General features: G+C 41.8%; 39 non-coding genes across 39 annotated transcripts; all 39 read left to right on the forward strand.

Moving 5' to 3' along the window:
* Positions 1–73: 73 nt before the first annotated feature.
* Positions 74–192, forward strand: LOC142482290 (5S ribosomal RNA). The gene has a single exon (XR_012796532.1). It is a non-coding gene; the product is annotated as a 5S ribosomal RNA (ribosomal RNA).
* A 286-nt stretch (positions 193–478) lies between these two features.
* Positions 479–597, forward strand: LOC142482291 (5S ribosomal RNA). The gene has a single exon (XR_012796533.1). It is a non-coding gene; the product is annotated as a 5S ribosomal RNA (ribosomal RNA).
* Positions 598–883: 286 nt separating this feature from the next.
* On the forward strand, positions 884–1,002 carry LOC142482810 (5S ribosomal RNA). The gene has a single exon (XR_012797011.1). It is a non-coding gene; the product is annotated as a 5S ribosomal RNA (ribosomal RNA).
* Positions 1,003–1,288: 286 nt separating this feature from the next.
* On the forward strand, positions 1,289–1,407 carry LOC142482630 (5S ribosomal RNA). The gene has a single exon (XR_012796838.1). It is a non-coding gene; the product is annotated as a 5S ribosomal RNA (ribosomal RNA).
* A 286-nt stretch (positions 1,408–1,693) lies between these two features.
* Positions 1,694–1,812, forward strand: LOC142482360 (5S ribosomal RNA). The gene has a single exon (XR_012796599.1). It is a non-coding gene; the product is annotated as a 5S ribosomal RNA (ribosomal RNA).
* Positions 1,813–2,098: 286 nt separating this feature from the next.
* On the forward strand, positions 2,099–2,217 carry LOC142482293 (5S ribosomal RNA). Its single transcript, XR_012796535.1, has one exon. It is a non-coding gene; the product is annotated as a 5S ribosomal RNA (ribosomal RNA).
* A 286-nt stretch (positions 2,218–2,503) lies between these two features.
* Positions 2,504–2,622, forward strand: LOC142482294 (5S ribosomal RNA). Its single transcript, XR_012796536.1, has one exon. It is a non-coding gene; the product is annotated as a 5S ribosomal RNA (ribosomal RNA).
* Positions 2,623–2,908: 286 nt separating this feature from the next.
* LOC142482295 (5S ribosomal RNA) lies at positions 2,909–3,027 on the forward strand. Its single transcript, XR_012796537.1, has one exon. It is a non-coding gene; the product is annotated as a 5S ribosomal RNA (ribosomal RNA).
* A 286-nt stretch (positions 3,028–3,313) lies between these two features.
* LOC142482811 (5S ribosomal RNA) lies at positions 3,314–3,432 on the forward strand. The gene has a single exon (XR_012797012.1). It is a non-coding gene; the product is annotated as a 5S ribosomal RNA (ribosomal RNA).
* Positions 3,433–3,718: 286 nt separating this feature from the next.
* LOC142482632 (5S ribosomal RNA) lies at positions 3,719–3,837 on the forward strand. Its single transcript, XR_012796839.1, has one exon. It is a non-coding gene; the product is annotated as a 5S ribosomal RNA (ribosomal RNA).
* Positions 3,838–4,123: 286 nt separating this feature from the next.
* LOC142482296 (5S ribosomal RNA) lies at positions 4,124–4,242 on the forward strand. The gene has a single exon (XR_012796538.1). It is a non-coding gene; the product is annotated as a 5S ribosomal RNA (ribosomal RNA).
* Positions 4,243–4,528: 286 nt separating this feature from the next.
* LOC142482297 (5S ribosomal RNA) lies at positions 4,529–4,647 on the forward strand. The gene has a single exon (XR_012796539.1). It is a non-coding gene; the product is annotated as a 5S ribosomal RNA (ribosomal RNA).
* A 286-nt stretch (positions 4,648–4,933) lies between these two features.
* Positions 4,934–5,052, forward strand: LOC142482812 (5S ribosomal RNA). Its single transcript, XR_012797013.1, has one exon. It is a non-coding gene; the product is annotated as a 5S ribosomal RNA (ribosomal RNA).
* A 286-nt stretch (positions 5,053–5,338) lies between these two features.
* On the forward strand, positions 5,339–5,457 carry LOC142482813 (5S ribosomal RNA). Its single transcript, XR_012797014.1, has one exon. It is a non-coding gene; the product is annotated as a 5S ribosomal RNA (ribosomal RNA).
* A 286-nt stretch (positions 5,458–5,743) lies between these two features.
* Positions 5,744–5,862, forward strand: LOC142482852 (5S ribosomal RNA). The gene has a single exon (XR_012797051.1). It is a non-coding gene; the product is annotated as a 5S ribosomal RNA (ribosomal RNA).
* Positions 5,863–6,148: 286 nt separating this feature from the next.
* On the forward strand, positions 6,149–6,267 carry LOC142482633 (5S ribosomal RNA). Its single transcript, XR_012796840.1, has one exon. It is a non-coding gene; the product is annotated as a 5S ribosomal RNA (ribosomal RNA).
* A 286-nt stretch (positions 6,268–6,553) lies between these two features.
* On the forward strand, positions 6,554–6,672 carry LOC142482550 (5S ribosomal RNA). The gene has a single exon (XR_012796759.1). It is a non-coding gene; the product is annotated as a 5S ribosomal RNA (ribosomal RNA).
* Positions 6,673–6,958: 286 nt separating this feature from the next.
* On the forward strand, positions 6,959–7,077 carry LOC142482814 (5S ribosomal RNA). The gene has a single exon (XR_012797015.1). It is a non-coding gene; the product is annotated as a 5S ribosomal RNA (ribosomal RNA).
* A 286-nt stretch (positions 7,078–7,363) lies between these two features.
* On the forward strand, positions 7,364–7,482 carry LOC142482853 (5S ribosomal RNA). Its single transcript, XR_012797052.1, has one exon. It is a non-coding gene; the product is annotated as a 5S ribosomal RNA (ribosomal RNA).
* A 286-nt stretch (positions 7,483–7,768) lies between these two features.
* On the forward strand, positions 7,769–7,887 carry LOC142482634 (5S ribosomal RNA). The gene has a single exon (XR_012796841.1). It is a non-coding gene; the product is annotated as a 5S ribosomal RNA (ribosomal RNA).
* A 286-nt stretch (positions 7,888–8,173) lies between these two features.
* Positions 8,174–8,292, forward strand: LOC142482636 (5S ribosomal RNA). Its single transcript, XR_012796843.1, has one exon. It is a non-coding gene; the product is annotated as a 5S ribosomal RNA (ribosomal RNA).
* A 286-nt stretch (positions 8,293–8,578) lies between these two features.
* Positions 8,579–8,697, forward strand: LOC142482815 (5S ribosomal RNA). The gene has a single exon (XR_012797016.1). It is a non-coding gene; the product is annotated as a 5S ribosomal RNA (ribosomal RNA).
* A 286-nt stretch (positions 8,698–8,983) lies between these two features.
* LOC142482664 (5S ribosomal RNA) lies at positions 8,984–9,102 on the forward strand. Its single transcript, XR_012796870.1, has one exon. It is a non-coding gene; the product is annotated as a 5S ribosomal RNA (ribosomal RNA).
* Positions 9,103–9,388: 286 nt separating this feature from the next.
* Positions 9,389–9,507, forward strand: LOC142482366 (5S ribosomal RNA). The gene has a single exon (XR_012796605.1). It is a non-coding gene; the product is annotated as a 5S ribosomal RNA (ribosomal RNA).
* Positions 9,508–10,183: 676 nt separating this feature from the next.
* On the forward strand, positions 10,184–10,302 carry LOC142482473 (5S ribosomal RNA). The gene has a single exon (XR_012796709.1). It is a non-coding gene; the product is annotated as a 5S ribosomal RNA (ribosomal RNA).
* A 286-nt stretch (positions 10,303–10,588) lies between these two features.
* On the forward strand, positions 10,589–10,707 carry LOC142482344 (5S ribosomal RNA). The gene has a single exon (XR_012796583.1). It is a non-coding gene; the product is annotated as a 5S ribosomal RNA (ribosomal RNA).
* A 286-nt stretch (positions 10,708–10,993) lies between these two features.
* LOC142482816 (5S ribosomal RNA) lies at positions 10,994–11,112 on the forward strand. Its single transcript, XR_012797017.1, has one exon. It is a non-coding gene; the product is annotated as a 5S ribosomal RNA (ribosomal RNA).
* Positions 11,113–11,788: 676 nt separating this feature from the next.
* On the forward strand, positions 11,789–11,907 carry LOC142482298 (5S ribosomal RNA). The gene has a single exon (XR_012796540.1). It is a non-coding gene; the product is annotated as a 5S ribosomal RNA (ribosomal RNA).
* A 286-nt stretch (positions 11,908–12,193) lies between these two features.
* Positions 12,194–12,312, forward strand: LOC142482637 (5S ribosomal RNA). Its single transcript, XR_012796844.1, has one exon. It is a non-coding gene; the product is annotated as a 5S ribosomal RNA (ribosomal RNA).
* Positions 12,313–12,598: 286 nt separating this feature from the next.
* LOC142482817 (5S ribosomal RNA) lies at positions 12,599–12,717 on the forward strand. The gene has a single exon (XR_012797018.1). It is a non-coding gene; the product is annotated as a 5S ribosomal RNA (ribosomal RNA).
* Positions 12,718–13,003: 286 nt separating this feature from the next.
* On the forward strand, positions 13,004–13,122 carry LOC142482638 (5S ribosomal RNA). The gene has a single exon (XR_012796845.1). It is a non-coding gene; the product is annotated as a 5S ribosomal RNA (ribosomal RNA).
* A 286-nt stretch (positions 13,123–13,408) lies between these two features.
* LOC142482472 (5S ribosomal RNA) lies at positions 13,409–13,527 on the forward strand. Its single transcript, XR_012796708.1, has one exon. It is a non-coding gene; the product is annotated as a 5S ribosomal RNA (ribosomal RNA).
* Positions 13,528–13,813: 286 nt separating this feature from the next.
* Positions 13,814–13,932, forward strand: LOC142482639 (5S ribosomal RNA). Its single transcript, XR_012796846.1, has one exon. It is a non-coding gene; the product is annotated as a 5S ribosomal RNA (ribosomal RNA).
* Positions 13,933–14,218: 286 nt separating this feature from the next.
* On the forward strand, positions 14,219–14,337 carry LOC142482640 (5S ribosomal RNA). The gene has a single exon (XR_012796847.1). It is a non-coding gene; the product is annotated as a 5S ribosomal RNA (ribosomal RNA).
* A 286-nt stretch (positions 14,338–14,623) lies between these two features.
* LOC142482818 (5S ribosomal RNA) lies at positions 14,624–14,742 on the forward strand. Its single transcript, XR_012797019.1, has one exon. It is a non-coding gene; the product is annotated as a 5S ribosomal RNA (ribosomal RNA).
* A 286-nt stretch (positions 14,743–15,028) lies between these two features.
* On the forward strand, positions 15,029–15,147 carry LOC142482641 (5S ribosomal RNA). Its single transcript, XR_012796848.1, has one exon. It is a non-coding gene; the product is annotated as a 5S ribosomal RNA (ribosomal RNA).
* A 286-nt stretch (positions 15,148–15,433) lies between these two features.
* Positions 15,434–15,552, forward strand: LOC142482819 (5S ribosomal RNA). Its single transcript, XR_012797020.1, has one exon. It is a non-coding gene; the product is annotated as a 5S ribosomal RNA (ribosomal RNA).
* A 286-nt stretch (positions 15,553–15,838) lies between these two features.
* On the forward strand, positions 15,839–15,957 carry LOC142482779 (5S ribosomal RNA). Its single transcript, XR_012796982.1, has one exon. It is a non-coding gene; the product is annotated as a 5S ribosomal RNA (ribosomal RNA).
* Positions 15,958–16,633: 676 nt separating this feature from the next.
* LOC142482376 (5S ribosomal RNA) lies at positions 16,634–16,752 on the forward strand. Its single transcript, XR_012796615.1, has one exon. It is a non-coding gene; the product is annotated as a 5S ribosomal RNA (ribosomal RNA).
* Positions 16,753–16,806: the final 54 nt, after the last annotated feature.

Raw genomic sequence — 16,806 nt, forward strand, 5'->3', positions numbered from 1 at the left:
TCTGTGTATGCATGGAGCAAGATATAGGCTCATGGATTTAAGAATGAGAGGATATCATGAGACAGCAATCTCCACCTACGGCCATACTACCTTGACAGCGCCCGATCCCGTCAGATCTCGGAAGCTAAGCAGGGTGAGGCTTGATTAGTACTGGGTTGGGAGACTGCCTGGGAATACCAGGTGCTGTAGGGGTTTTTATTTTTCGCTTCCCTAATGAAAATATACATGGCATTCCTCGCAGCAAATGAAAATGTTTCATTTCTTGCTACTTTTTTCCCGCAGTGGCAAAGAAATCTATCGTTTTTTCCTCTGAAAGTTCAACACAATGCAACCTTCCAAAATAGAATTCTGACATCAAGAATTCCGTCTATAGTACATTTGAGTGCACCTGTCATTTTCTCAGTCTCTGTGTATGCATGGAGCAAGATATAGGCTCATGGATTTAAGAATGAGAGGATATCATGAGACAGCAATCTCCACCTACGGCCATACTACCTTGACAGCGCCCGATCCCGTCAGATCTCGGAAGCTAAGCAGGGTGAGGCTTGATTAGTACTGGGTTGGGAGACTGCCTGGGAATACCAGGTGCTGTAGGGGTTTTTATTTTTCGCTTCCCTAATGAAAATATACATGGCATTCCTCGCAGCAAATGAAAATGTTTCATTTCTTGCTACTTTTTTCCCGCAGTGGCAAAGAAATATATCGTTTTTTCCTCTGAAAGTTCAACACAATGCAACCTTCCAAAATAGAATTCTGACATCAAGAATTCCGTCTATAGTACATTTGAGTGCACCTGTCATTTTCTCAGTCTCTGTGTATGCATGGAGCAAGATATAGGCTCATGGATTTAAGAATGAGAGGATATCATGAGACAGCAATCTCCACCTACGGCCATACTACCTTGAAAGCGCCCGATCCCGTCAGATCTCGGAAGCTAAGCAGGGTGAGGCTTGATTAGTACTGGGTTGGGAGACTGCCTGGGAATACCAGGTGCTGTAGGGGTTTTTATTTTTCGCTTCCCTAATGAAAATATACATGGCATTCCTCGCAGCAAATGAAAATGTTTCATTTCTTGCTACTTTTTTCCCGCAGTGGCAAAGAAATATATCGTTTTTTCCTCAGAAAGTTCAACACAATGCAACCTTCCAAAATAGAATTCTGACATCAAGAATTCCGTCTATAGTACATTTGAGTGCACCTGTCATTTTCTCAGTCTCTGTGTATGCATGGAGCAAGATATAGGCTCATGGATTTAAGAATGAGAGGATATCATGAGACAGCAATCTCCACCTACGGCCATACTACCTTGAAAGCGCCCGATCCCGTCAGATCTCGGAAGCTAAGCAGGGTGAGGCTTGATTAGTACTGGGTTGGGAGACTGCCTGGGAATACCAGGTGCTGTGGGTGTTTTTATTTTTTGCTTCCCTAATGAAAATATACATGGCATTCCTTGCAGCAAATGAAAATGTTTCATTTTTTACTACTTTTTTCCCGCAGTGGCAAAGAAATATATCGTTTTTTCCTCAGAAAGTTCAACACAATGCAACCTTCCAAAATAGAATTCTGACATCAAGAATTCCGTCTATAGTACATTTGAGTGCACCTGTCATTTTCTCAGTCTCTGTGTATGCATGGAGCAAGATATAGGCTCATGGATTTAAGAATGAGAGGATATCATGAGACAGCAATCTCCACCTACGGCCATACTACCTTGACAGCGCCCGATCCCGTCAGATCTCGGCAGCTAAGCAGGGTGAGGCTTGATTAGTACTGGGTTGGGAGACTGCCTGGGAATACCAGGTGCTGTAGGGGTTTTTATTTTTCGCTTCCCTAATGAAAATATACATGGCATTCCTCGCAGCAAATGAAAATGTTTCATTTCTTGCTACTTTTTTCCCGCAGTGGCAAAGAAATCTATCGTTTTTTCCTCTGAAAGTTCAACACAATGCAACCTTCCAAAATAGAATTCTGACATCAAGAATTCCGTCTATAGTACATTTGAGTGCACCTGTCATTTTCTCAGTCTCTGTGTATGCATGGAGCAAGATATAGGCTCATGGATTTAAGAATGAGAGGATATCATGAGACAGCAATCTCCACCTACGGCCATACTACCTTGACAGCGCCCGATCCCGTCAGATCTCGGAAGCTAAGCAGGGTGAGGCTTGATTAGTACTGGGTTGGGAGACTGCCTGGGAATACCAGGTGCTGTAGGGGTTTTTATTTTTCGCTTCCCTAATGAAAATATACATGGCATTCCTCGCAGCAAATGAAAATGTTTCATTTCTTGCTACTTTTTTCCCGCAGTGGCAAAGAAATATATCGTTTTTTCCTCTGAAAGTTCAACACAATGCAACCTTCCAAAATAGAATTCTGACATCAAGAATTCCGTCTATAGTACATTTGAGTGCACCTGTCATTTTCTCAGTCTCTGTGTATGCATGGAGCAAGATATAGGCTCATGGATTTAAGAATGAGAGGATATCATGAGACAGCAATCTCCACCTACGGCCATACTACCTTGACAGCGCCCGATCCCGTCAGATCTCGGAAGCTAAGCAGGGTGAGGCTTGATTAGTACTGGGTTGGGAGACTGCCTGGGAATACCAGGTGCTGTAGGGGTTTTTATTTTTCGCTTCCCTAATGAAAATATACATGGCATTCCTCGCAGCAAATGAAAATGTTTAATTTCTTGCTACTTTTTTCCCGCAGTGGCAAAGAAATCTATCGTTTTTTCCTCTGAAAGTTCAACACAATGCAACCTTCCAAAATAGAATTCTGACATCAAGAATTCCGTCTATAGTACATTTGAGTGCACCTGTCATTTTCTCAGTCTCTGTGTATGCATGGAGCAAGATATAGGCTCATGGATTTAAGAATGAGAGGATATCATGAGACAGCAATCTCCACCTACGGCCATACTACCTTGACAGCGCCCGATCCCGTCAGATCTCGGAAGCTAAGCAGGGTGAGGCTTGATTAGTACTGGGTTGGGAGACTGCCTGGGAATACCAGGTGCTGTAGGGGTTTTTATTTTTCGCTTCCCTAATGAAAATATACATGGCATTCCTCGCAGCAAATGAAAATGTTTCATTTCTTGCTACTTTTTTCCCGCAGTGGCAAAGAAATATATCGTTTTTTCCTCTGAAAGTTCAACACAATGCAACCTTCCAAAATAGAATTCTGACATCAAGAATTCCGTCTATAGTACATTTGAGTGCACCTGTCATTTTCTCAGTCTCTGTGTATGCATGGAGCAAGATATAGGCTCATGGATTTAAGAATGAGAGGATATCATGAGACAGCAATCTCCACCTACGGCCATACTACCTTGAAAGCGCCCGATCCCGTCAGATCTCGGAAGCTAAGCAGGGTGAGGCTTGATTAGTACTGGGTTGGGAGACTGCCTGGGAATACCAGGTGCTGTAGGGGTTTTTATTTTTCGCTTCCCTAATGAAAATATACATGGCATTCCTCGCAGCAAATGAAAATGTTTCATTTCTTGCTACTTTTTTCCCGCAGTGGCAAAGAAATATATCGTTTTTTCCTCAGAAAGTTCAACACAATGCAACCTTCCAAAATAGAATTCTGACATCAAGAATTCCGTCTATAGTACATTTGAGTGCACCTGTCATTTTCTCAGTCTCTGTGTATGCATGGAGCAAGATATAGGCTCATGGATTTAAGAATGAGAGGATATCATGAGACAGCAATCTCCACCTACGGCCATACTACCTTGAAAGCGCCCGATCCCGTCAGATCTCGGAAGCTAAGCAGGGTGAGGCTTGATTAGTACTGGGTTGGGAGACTGCCTGGGAATACCAGGTGCTGTGGGTGTTTTTATTTTTTGCTTCCCTAATGAAAATATACATGGCATTCCTTGCAGCAAATGAAAATGTTTCATTTTTTACTACTTTTTTCCCGCAGTGGCAAAGAAATATATCGTTTTTTCCTCAGAAAGTTCAACACAATGCAACCTTCCAAAATAGAATTCTGACATCAAGAATTCCGTCTATAGTACATTTGAGTGCACCTGTCATTTTCTCAGTCTCTGTGTATGCATGGAGCAAGATATAGGCTCATGGATTTAAGAATGAGAGGATATCATGAGACAGCAATCTCCACCTACGGCCATACTACCTTGACAGCGCCCGATCCCGTCAGATCTCGGAAGCTAAGCAGGGTGAGGCTTGATTAGTACTGGGTTGGGAGACTGCCTGGGAATACCAGGTGCTGTAGGGGTTTTTATTTTTCGCTTCCCTAATGAAAATATACATGGCATTCCTCGCAGCAAATGAAAATGTTTCATTTCTTGCTACTTTTTTCCCGCAGTGGCAAAGAAATCTATCGTTTTTTCCTCTGAAAGTTCAACACAATGCAACCTTCCAAAATAGAATTCTGACATCAAGAATTCCGTCTATAGTACATTTGAGTGCACCTGTCATTTTCTCAGTCTCTGTGTATGCATGGAGCAAGATATAGGCTCATGGATTTAAGAATGAGAGGATATCATGAGACAGCAATCTCCACCTACGGCCATACTACCTTGACAGCGCCCGATCCCGTCAGATCTCGGAAGCTAAGCAGGGTGAGGCTTGATTAGTACTGGGTTGGGAGACTGCCTGGGAATACCAGGTGCTGTAGGGGTTTTTATTTTTCGCTTCCCTAATGAAAATATACATGGCATTCCTCGCAGCAAATGAAAATGTTTCATTTCTTGCTACTTTTTTCCCGCAGTGGCAAAGAAATATATCGTTTTTTCCTCTGAAAGTTCAACACAATGCAACCTTCCAAAATAGAATTCTGACATCAAGAATTCCGTCTATAGTACATTTGAGTGCACCTGTCATTTTCTCAGTCTCTGTGTATGCATGGAGCAAGATATAGGCTCATGGATTTAAGAATGAGAGGATATCATGAGACAGCAATCTCCACCTACGGCCATACTACCTTGAAAGCGCCCGATCCCGTCAGATCTCGGAAGCTAAGCAGGGTGAGGCTTGATTAGTACTGGGTTGGGAGACTGCCTGGGAATACCAGGTGCTGTAGGGGTTTTTATTTTTCGCTTCCCTAATGAAAATATACATGGCATTCCTCGCAGCAAATGAAAATGTTTCATTTCTTGCTACTTTTTTCCCGCAGTGGCAAAGAAATATATCGTTTTTTCCTCAGAAAGTTCAACACAATGCAACCTTCCAAAATAGAATTCTGACATCAAGAATTCCGTCTATAGTACATTTGAGTGCACCTGTCATTTTCTCAGTCTCTGTGTATGCATGGAGCAAGATATAGGCTCATGGATTTAAGAATGAGAGGATATCATGAGACAGCAATCTCCACCTACGGCCATACTACCTTGAAAGCGCCCGATCCCGTCAGATCTCGGAAGCTAAGCAGGGTGAGGCTTGATTAGTACTGGGTTGGGAGACTGCCTGGGAATACCAGGTGCTGTAGGGGTTTTTATTTTTCGCTTCCCTAATGAAAATATACATGGCATTCCTCGCAGCAAATGAAAATGTTTCATTTCTTGCTACTTTTTTCCCGCAGTGGCAAAGAAATCTATCGTTTTTTCCTCTGAAAGTTCAACACAATGCAACCTTCCAAAATAGAATTCTGACATCAAGAATTCCGTCTATAGTACATTTGAGTGCACCTGTCATTTTCTCAGTCTCTGTGTATGCATGGAGCAAGATATAGGCTCATGGATTTAAGAATGAGAGGATATCATGAGACAGCAATCTCCACCTACGGCCATACTACCTTGACAGCGCCCGATCCCATCAGATCTCGGAAGCTAAGCAGGGTGAGGCTTGATTAGTACTGGGTTGGGAGACTGCCTGGGAATACCAGGTGCTGTAGGGGTTTTTATTTTTCGCTTCCCTAATGAAAATATACATGGCATTCCTCGCAGCAAATGAAAATGTTTCATTTCTTGCTACTTTTTTCCCGCAGTGGCAAAGAAATATATCGTTTTTTCCTCTGAAAGTTCAACACAATGCAACCTTCCAAAATAGAATTCTGACATCAAGAATTCCGTCTATAGTACATTTGAGTGCACCTGTCATTTTCTCAGTCTCTGTGTATGCATGGAGCAAGATATAGGCTCATGGATTTAAGAATGAGAGGATATCATGAGACAGCAATCTCCACCTACGGCCATACTACCTTGAAAGCGCCCGATCCCGTCAGATCTCGGAAGCTAAGCAGGGTGAGGCTTGATTAGTACTGGGTTGGGAGACTGCCTGGGAATACCAGGTGCTGTGGGTGTTTTTATTTTTTGCTTCCCTAATGAAAATATACATGGCATTCCTTGCAGCAAATTAAAATGTTTCATTTTTTACTACTTTTTTCCCGCAGTGGCAAAGAAATATATCGTTTTTTCCTCTGAAAGTTCAACACAATGCAACCTTCCAAAATAGAATTCTGACATCAAGAATTCCGTCTATAGTACATTTGAGTGCACCTGTCATTTTCTCAGTCTCTGTGTATGCATGGAGCAAGATATAGGCTCATGGATTTAAGAATGAGAGGATATCATGAGACAGCAATCTCCACCTACGGCCATACTACCTTGAAAGCGCCCGATCCCGTCAGATCTCGGAAGCTAAGCAAGGTGAGGCTTGATTAGTACTGGGTTGGGAGACTGCCTGGGAATACCAGGTGCTGTGGGTGTTTTTATTTTTTGCTTCCCTAATGAAAATATACATGGCATTCCTTGCAGCAAATGAAAATGTTTCATTTTTTACTACTTTTTTCCCGCAGTGGCAAAGAAATATATCGTTTTTTCCTCAGAAAGTTCAACACAATGCAACCTTCCAAAATAGAATTCTGACATCAAGAATTCCGTCTATAGTACATTTGAGTGCACCTGTCATTTTCTCAGTCTCTGTGTATGCATGGAGCAAGATATAGGCTCATGGATTTAAGAATGAGAGGATATCATGAGACAGCAATCTCCACCTACGGCCATACTACCTTGAAAGCGCCCGATCCCGTCAGATCTCGGAAGCTAAGCAGGGTGAGGCTTGATTAGTACTGGGTTGGGAGACTGCCTGGGAATACCAGGTGCTGTAGGGGTTTTTATTTTTCGCTTCCCTAATGAAAATATACATGGCATTCCTCGCAGCAAATGAAAATGTTTCATTTCTTGCTACTTTTTTCCCGCAGTGGCAAAGAAATCTATCGTTTTTTCCTCTGAAAGTTCAACACAATGCAACCTTCCAAAATAGAATTCTGACATCAAGAATTCCGTCTATAGTACATTTGAGTGCACCTGTCATTTTCTCAGTCTCTGTGTATGCATGGAGCAAGATATAGGCTCATGGATTTAAGAATGAGAGGATATCATGAGACAGCAATCTCCACCTACGGCCATACTACCTTGACAGCGCCCGATCCCATCAGATCTCGGAAGCTAAGCAGGGTGAGGCTTGATTAGTACTGGGTTGGGAGACTGCCTGGGAATACCAGGTGCTGTAGGGGTTTTTATTTTTCGCTTCCCTAATGAAAATATACATGGCATTCCTCGCAGCAAATGAAAATGTTTCATTTCTTGCTACTTTTTTCCCGCAGTGGCAAAGAAATATATCGTTTTTTCCTCTGAAAGTTCAACACAATGCAACCTTCCAAAATAGAATTCTGACATCAAGAATTCCGTCTATAGTACATTTGAGTGCACCTGTCATTTTCTCAGTCTCTGTGTATGCATGGAGCAAGATATAGGCTCATGGATTTAAGAATGAGAGGATATCATGAGACAGCAATCTCCACCTACGGCCATACTACCTTGAAAGCGCCCGATCCCGTCAGATCTCGGAAGCTAAGCAGGGTGAGGCTTGATTAGTACTGGGTTGGGAGACTGCCTGGGAATACCAGGTGCTGTGGGTGTTTTTATTTTTTGCTTCCCTAATGAAAATATACATGGCATTCCTTGCAGTAAATGAAAATGTTTCATTTTTTACTACTTTTTTCCCGCAGTGGCAAAGAAATATATCGTTTTTTCCTCAGAAAGTTCAACACAATGCAACCTTCCAAAATAGAATTCTGACATCAAGAATTCCGTCTATAGTACATTTGAGTGCACCTGTCATTTTCTCAGTCTCTGTGTATGCATGGAGCAAGATATAGGCTCATGGATTTAAGAATGAGAGGATATCATGAGACAGCAATCTCCACCTACGGCCATACTACCTTGAAAGCGCCCGATCCCGTCAGATCTCGGAAGCTAAGCAGGGTGAGGCTTGATTAGTACTGGGTTGGGAGACTGCCTGGGAATACCAGGTGCTGTGGGTGTTTTTATTTTTTGCTTCCCTAATGAAAATATACATGGCATTCCTTGCAGCAAATGAAAATGTTTCATTTTTTACTACTTTTTTCCCGCAGTGGCAAAGAAATATATCGTTTTTTCCTCAGAAAGTTCAACACAATGCAACCTTCCAAAATAGAATTCTGACATCAAGAATTCCGTCTATAGTACATTTGAGTGCACCTGTCATTTTCTCAGTCTCTGTGTATGCATGGAGCAAGATATAGGCTCATGGATTTAAGAATGAGAGGATATCATGAGACAGCAATCTCCACCTACGGCCATACTACCTTGAAAGCGCCCGATCCCGTCAGATCTCGGAAGCTAAGCAGGGTGAGGCTTGATTAGTACTGGGTTGGGAGACTGCCTGGGAATACCAGGTGCTGTAGGGGTTTTTATTTTTCGCTTCCCTAATGAAAATATACATGGCATTCCTCGCAGCAAAAGAAAATGTTTCATTTCTTGCTACTTTTTTCCCGCAGTGGCAAAGAAATATATCGTTTTTTCCTCTGAAAGTTCAACACAATGCAACCTTCCAAAATAGAATTCTGACATCAAGAATTCCGTCTATAGTACATTTGAGTGCACCTGTCATTTTCTCAGTCTCTGTGTATGCATGGAGCAAGATATAGGCTCATGGATTTAAGAATGAGAGGATATCATGAGACAGCAATCTCCACCTACGGCCATACTACCTTGAAAGCGCCCGATCCCGTCAGATCTCGGAAGCTAAGCAAGGTGAGGCTTGATTAGTACTGGGTTGGGAGACTGCCTGGGAATACCAGGTGCTGTGGGTGTTTTTATTTTTTGCTTCCCTAATGAAAATATACATGGCATTCCTTGCAGCAAATGAAAATGTTTCATTTTTTACTACTTTTTTCCCGCAGTGGCAAAGAAATATATCGTTTTTTCCTCAGAAAGTTCAACACAATGCAACCTTCCAAAATAGAATTCTGACATCAAGAATTCCGTCTATAGTACATTTGAGTGCACCTGTCATTTTCTCAGTCTCTGTGTATGCATGGAGCAAGATATAGGCTCATGGATTTAAGAATGAGAGGATATCATGAGACAGCAATCTCCACCTACGGCCATACTACCTTGAAAGCGCCCGATCCTGTCAGATCTCGGAAGCTAAGCAGGGTGAGGCTTGATTAGTACTGGGTTGGGAGACTGCCTGGGAATACCAGGTGCTGTAGGGGTTTTTATTTTTCGCTTCCCTAATGAAAATATACATGGCATTCCTCGCAGCAAATGAAAATGTTTCATTTCTTGCTACTTTTTTCCCGGAGTGGCAAAGAAATATATTGTTTTTTCCTCTGAAAGTTCAACACAATGCAACCTTCCAAAATAGAATTCTGACATCAAGAATTCCGTCTATAGTATATTTGAGTGCACCTGTCATTTTCTCAGTCTCTGATTTAATTTCTCCATTTAAGGTAATTCTTCAAGAATGTATTTTTTTAACGGTCACAATAATACACTTATGCCTCCCATGTCATTTAGAAATATATCATACAGGCCTCAGAACACTCAGCATGTTATATGGTGAGCTTGTGGCTCACAGAGTTGGGGTGTGCAGTGTTCAAGCTGATACTTGGAAGAGATAGTGAGTTCAAATCCAAACAGGAGGAGGTTGAATATACGCACCTCTGAAATTTTTTACTACTTTTTTCCCGCAGTGGCAAAGAAATCTATCGTTTTTTCCTCTGAAAGTTCAACACAATGCAACCTTCCAAAATAGAATTCTGACATCAAGAATTCCGTCTATAGTACATTTGAGTGCACCTGTCATTTTCTCAGTCTCTGTGTATGCATGGAGCAAGATATAGGCTCATGGATTTAAGAATGAGAGGATATCATGAGACAGCAATCTCCACCTACGGCCATACTACCTTGACAGCGCCAGATCCCGTCAGATCTCGGAAGCTAAGCAGGGTGAGGCTTGATTAGTACTGGGTTGGGAGACTGCCTGGGAATACCAGGTGCTGTAGGGGTTTTTATTTTTCGCTTCCCTAATGAAAATATACATGGCATTCCTCGCAGCAAAAGAAAATGTTTCATTTCTTGCTACTTTTTTCCCGCAGTGGCAAAGAAATATATCGTTTTTTCCTCTGAAAGTTCAACACAATGCAACCTTCCAAAATAGAATTCTGACATCAAGAATTCCGTCTATAGTACATTTGAGTGCACCTGTCATTTTCTCAGTCTCTGTGTATGCATGGAGCAAGATATAGGCTCATGGATTTAAGAATGAGAGGATATCATGAGACAGCAATCTCCACCTACGGCCATACTACCTTGAAAGCGCCCGATCCCGTCAAATCTCGGAAGCTAAGCAAGGTGAGGCTTGATTAGTACTGGGTTGGGAGACTGCCTGGGAATACCAGGTGCTGTGGGTGTTTTTATTTTTTGCTTCCCTAATGAAAATATACATGGCATTCCTTGCAGCAAATGAAAATGTTTCATTTTTTACTACTTTTTTCCCGCAGTGGCAAAGAAATATATCGTTTTTTCCTCAGAAAGTTCAACACAATGCAACCTTCCAAAATAGAATTCTGACATCAAGAATTCCGTCTATAGTACATTTGAGTGCACCTGTCATTTTCTCAGTCTCTGTGTATGCATGGAGCAAGATATAGGCTCATGGATTTAAGAATGAGAGGATATCATGAGACAGCAATCTCCACCTACGGCCATACTACCTTGAAAGCGCCCGATCCCGTCAGATCTCGGAAGCTAAGCAGGGTGAGGCTTGATTAGTACTGGGTTGGGAGACTGCCTGGGAATACCAGGTGCTGTAGGGGTTTTTATTTTTCGCTTCCCTAATGAAAATATACATGGCATTCCTCGCAGCAAATGAAAATGTTTCATTTCTTGCTACTTTTTTCCCGGAGTGGCAAAGAAATATATTGTTTTTTCCTCTGAAAGTTCAACACAATGCAACCTTCCAAAATAGAATTCTGACATCAAGAATTCCGTCTATAGTATATTTGAGTGCACCTGTCATTTTCTCAGTCTCTGATTTAATTTCTCCATTTAAGGTAATTCTTCAAGAATGTATTTTTTTAACGGTCACAATAATACACTTATGCCTCCCATGTCATTTAGAAATATATCATACAGGCCTCAGAACACTCAGCATGTTATATGGTGAGCTTGTGGCTCACAGAGTTGGGGTGTGCAGTGTTCAAGCTGATACTTGGAAGAGATAGTGAGTTCAAATCCAAACAGGAGGAGGTTGAATATAGGCACCTCTGAAATTTTTTACTACTTTTTTCCCGCAGTGGCAAAGAAATCTATCGTTTTTTCCTCTGAAAGTTCAACACAATGCAACCTTCCAAAATAGAATTCTGACATCAAGAATTCCGTCTATAGTACATTTGAGTGCACCTGTCATTTTCTCAGTCTCTGTGTATGCATGGAGCAAGATATAGGCTCATGGATTTAAGAATGAGAGGATATCATGAGACAGCAATCTCCACCTACGGCCATACTACCTTGACAGCGCCCGATCCCGTCAGATCTCGGAAGCTAAGCAGGGTGAGGCTTGATTAGTACTGGGTTGGGAGACTGCCTGGGAATACCAGGTGCTGTAGGGGTTTTTATTTTTCGCTTCCCTAATGAAAATATACATGGCATTCCTCGCAGCAAATGAAAATGTTTCATTTCTTGCTACTTTTTTCCCGCAGTGGCAAAGAAATATATCGTTTTTTCCTCTGAAAGTTCAACACAATGCAACCTTCCAAAATAGAATTCTGACATCAAGAATTCCGTCTATAGTACATTTGAGTGCACCTGTCATTTTCTCAGTCTCTGTGTATGCATGGAGCAAGATATAGGCTCATGGATTTAAGAATGAGAGGATATCATGAGACAGCAATCTCCACCTACGGCCATACTACCTTGAAAGCGCCCGATCCCGTCAGATCTCGGAAGCTAAGCAGGGTGAGGCTTGATTAGTACTGGGTTGGGAGACTGCCTGGGAATACCAGGTGCTGTGGGTGTTTTTATTTTTTGCTTCCCTAATGAAAATATACATGGCATTCCTTGCAGCAAATGAAAATGTTTCATTTTTTACTACTTTTTTCCCGCAGTGGCAAAGAAATATATCGTTTTTTCCTCAGAAAGTTCAACACAATGCAACCTTCCAAAATAGAATTCTGACATCAAGAATTCCGTCTATAGTACATTTGAGTGCACCTGTCATTTTCTCAGTCTCTGTGTATGCATGGAGCAAGATATAGGCTCATGGATTTAAGAATGAGAGGATATCATGAGACAGCAATCTCCACCTACGGCCATACTACCTTGAAAGCGCCCGATCCCGTCAGATCTCGGAAGCTAAGCAGGGTGAGGCTTGATTAGTACTGGGTTGGGAGACTGCCTGGGAATACCAGGTGCTGTAGGGGTTTTTATTTTTCGCTTCCCTAATGAAAATATACATGGCATTCCTTGCAGCAAATGAAAATGTTTCATTTTTTACTACTTTTTTCCCGCAGTGGCAAAGAAATATATCGTTTTTTCCTCAGAAAGTTCAACACAATGCAACCTTCCAAAATAGAATTCTGACATCAAGAATTCCGTCTATAGTACATTTGAGTGCACCTGTCATTTTCTCAGTCTCTGTGTATGCATGGAGCAAGATATAGGCTCATGGATTTAAGAATGAGAGGATATCATGAGACAGCAATCTCCACCTACGGCCATACTACCTTGAAAGCGCCCGATCCCGTCAGATCTCGGAAGCTAAGCAGGGTGAGGCTTGATTAGTACTGGGTTGGGAGACTGCCTGGGAATACCAGGTGCTGTGGGTGTTTTTATTTTTTGCTTCCCTAATGAAAATATACATGGCATTCCTTGCAGCAAATGAAAATGTTTCATTTTTTACTACTTTTTTCCCGCAGTGGCAAAGAAATATATCGTTTTTTCCTCAGAAAGTTCAACACAATGCAACCTTCCAAAATAGAATTCTGACATCAAGAATTCCGTCTATAGTACATTTGAGTGCACCTGTCATTTTCTCAGTCTCTGTGTATGCATGGAGCAAGATATAGGCTCATGGATTTAAGAATGAGAGGATATCATGAGACAGCAATCTCCACCTACGGCCATACTACCTTGAAAGCGCCCGATCCCGTCAGATCTCGGAAGCTAAGCAGGGTGAGGCTTGATTAGTACTGGGTTGGGAGACTGCCTGGGAATACCAGGTGCTCTAGGGGTTTTTATTTTTCGCTTCCCTAATGAAAATATACATGGCATTCCTCGCAGCAAATGAAAATGTTTCATTTCTTGCTACTTTTTTCCCACAGTGGCAAAGAAATATATCGTTTTTTCCTCTGAAAGTTCAACACAATGCAACCTTCCAAAATAGAATTCTGACATCAAGAATTCCGTCTATAGTACATTTGAGTGCACCTGTCATTTTCTCAGTCTCTGTGTATGCATGGAGCAAGATATAGGCTCATGGATTTAAGAATGAGAGGATATCATGAGACAGCAATCTCCACCTACGGCCATACTACCTTGAAAGCGCCCGATCCCGTCAGATCTCGGAAGCTAAGCAGGGTGAGGCTTGATTAGTACTGGGTTGGGAGACTGCCTGGGAATACCAGGTGCTGTGGGTGTTTTTATTTTTTGCTTCCCTAATGAAAATATACATGGCATTCCTTGCAGCAAATGAAAATGTTTCATTTTTTACTACTTTTTTCCCGCAGTGGCAAAGAAATATATCGTTTTTTCCTCAGAAAGTTCAACACAATGCAACCTTCCAAAATAGAATTCTGACATCAAGAATTCCGTCTATAGTACATTTGAGTGCACCTGTCATTTTCTCAGTCTCTGTGTATGCATGGAGCAAGATATAGGCTCATGGATTTAAGAATGAGAGGATATCATGAGACAGCAATCTCCACCTACGGCCATACTACCTTGAAAGCGCCCGATCCCGTCAGATCTCGGAAGCTAAGCAGGGTGAGGCTTGATTAGTACTGGGTTGGGAGACTGCCTGGGAATACCAGGTGCTGTGGGTGTTTTTATTTTTTGCTTCCCTAATGAAAATATACATGGCATTCCTTGCAGCAAATGAAAATGTTTCATTTTTTACTACTTTTTTCCCGCAGTGGCAAAGAAATATATCGTTTTTTCCTCAGAAAGTTCAACACAATGCAACCTTCCAAAATAGAATTCTGACATCAAGAATTCCGTCTATAGTACATTTGAGTGCACCTGTCATTTTCTCAGTCTCTGTGTATGCATGGAGCAAGATATAGGCTCATGGATTTAAGAATGAGAGGATATCATGAGACAGCAATCTCCACCTACGGCCATACTACCTTGAAAGCGCCCGATCCCGTCAGATCTCGGAAGCTAAGCAGGGTGAGGCTTGATTAGTACTGGGTTGGGAGACTGCCTGGGAATACCAGGTGCTGTAGGGGTTTTTATTTTTCGCTTCCCTAATGAAAATATACATGGCATTCCTTGCAGCAAATTAAAATGTTTCATTTTTTACTACTTTTTTCCCGCAGTGGCAAAGAAATATATCGTTTTTTCCTCAGAAAGTTCAACACAATGCAACCTTCCAAAATAGAATTCTGACATCAAGAATTCCGTCTATAGTACATTTGAGTGCACCTGTCATTTTCTCAGTCTCTGTGTATGCATGGAGCAAGATATAGGCTCATGGATTTAAGAATGAGAGGATATCATGAGACAGCAATCTCCACCTACGGCCATACTACCTTGAAAGCGCCCGATCCCGTCAGATCTCGGAAGCTAAGCAGGGTGAGGCTTGATTAGTACTGGGTTGGGAGACTGCCTGGGAATACCAGGTGCTGTGGGTGTTTTTATTTTTTGCTTCCCTAATGAAAATATACATGGCATTCCTTGCAGCAAATGAAAATGTTTCATTTTTTACTACTTTTTTCCCGCAGTGGCAAAGAAATATATCGTTTTTTCCTCAGAAAGTTCAACACAATGCAACCTTCCAAAATAGAATTCTGACATCAAGAATTCCGTCTATAGTACATTTGAGTGCACCTGTCATTTTCTCAGTCTCTGTGTATGCATGGAGCAAGATATAGGCTCATGGATTTAAGAATGAGAGGATATCATGAGACAGCAATCTCCACCTACGGCCATACTACCTTGAAAGCGCCCGATCCCGTCAGATCTCGGAAGCTAAGCAGGGTGAGGCTTGATTAGTACTGGGTTGGGAGACTGCCTGGGAATACCAGGTGCTGTAGGGGTTTTTATTTTTCGCTTCCCTAATGAAAATATACATGGCATTCCTCGCAGCAAAAGAAAATGTTTCATTTCTTGCTACTTTTTTCCCGCAGTGGCAAAGAAATATATCGTTTTTTCCTCTGAAAGTTCAACACAATGCAACCTTCCAAAATAGAATTCTGACATCAAGAATTCCGTCTATAGTACATTTGAGTGCACCTGTCATTTTCTCAGTCTCTGTGTATGCATGGAGCAAGATATAGGCTCATGGATTTAAGAATGAGAGGATATCATGAGACAGCAATCTCCACCTACGGCCATACTACCTTGAAAGCGCCCGATCCCGTCAGATCTCGGAAGCTAAGCAAGGTGAGGCTTGATTAGTACTGGGTTGGGAGACTGCCTGGGAATACCAGGTGCTGTGGGTGTTTTTATTTTTTGCTTCCCTAATGAAAATATACATGGCATTCCTTGCAGCAAATGAAAATGTTTCATTTTTTACTACTTTTTTCCCGCAGTGGCAATGAAATATATCGTTTTTTCCTCTGAAAGTTCAACACAATGCAACCTTCCAAAATAGAATTCTGACATCAAGAATTCCGTCTATAGTATATTTGAGTGCACCTGTCATTTTCTCAGTCTCTGATTTAATTTCTCCATTTAAGGTAATTCTTCAAGAATGTATTTTTTTAACGGTCACAATAATACACTTATGCCTCCCATGTCATTTAGAAATATATCATACAGGCCTCAGAACACTCAGCATGTTATATGGTGAGCTTGTGGCTCACAGAGTTGGGGTGTGCAGTGTTCAAGCTGATACTTGGAAGAGATAGTGAGTTCAAATCCAAACAGGAGGAGGTTGAATATAGGCACCTCTGAAATTTTTTACTACTTTTTTCCCGCAGTGGCAAAGAAATCTATCGTTTTTTCCTCTGAAAGTTCAACACAATGCAACCTTCCAAAATAGAATTCTGACATCAAGAATTCCGTCTATAGTACATTTGAGTGCACCTGTCATTTTCTCAGTCTCTGTGTATGCATGGAGCAAGATATAGGCTCATGGATTTAAGAATGAGAGGATATCATGAGACAGCAATCTCCACCTACGGCCATACTACCTTGACAGCGCCTGATCCCGTCAGATCTCGGAAGCTAAGCAGGGTGAGGCTTGATTAGTACTGGGTTGGGAGACTGCCTGGGAATACCAGGTGCTGTAGGGGTTTTTATTTTTCGCTTCCCTAATGAAAATATACATGGCATTCCTCGCAGCAAAT

This window comes from Ascaphus truei, unplaced genomic scaffold (assembly GCF_040206685.1).
Source record: "Ascaphus truei isolate aAscTru1 unplaced genomic scaffold, aAscTru1.hap1 HAP1_SCAFFOLD_282, whole genome shotgun sequence".
Classification (NCBI taxonomy): Eukaryota; Metazoa; Chordata; class Amphibia; order Anura; family Ascaphidae; genus Ascaphus; species Ascaphus truei.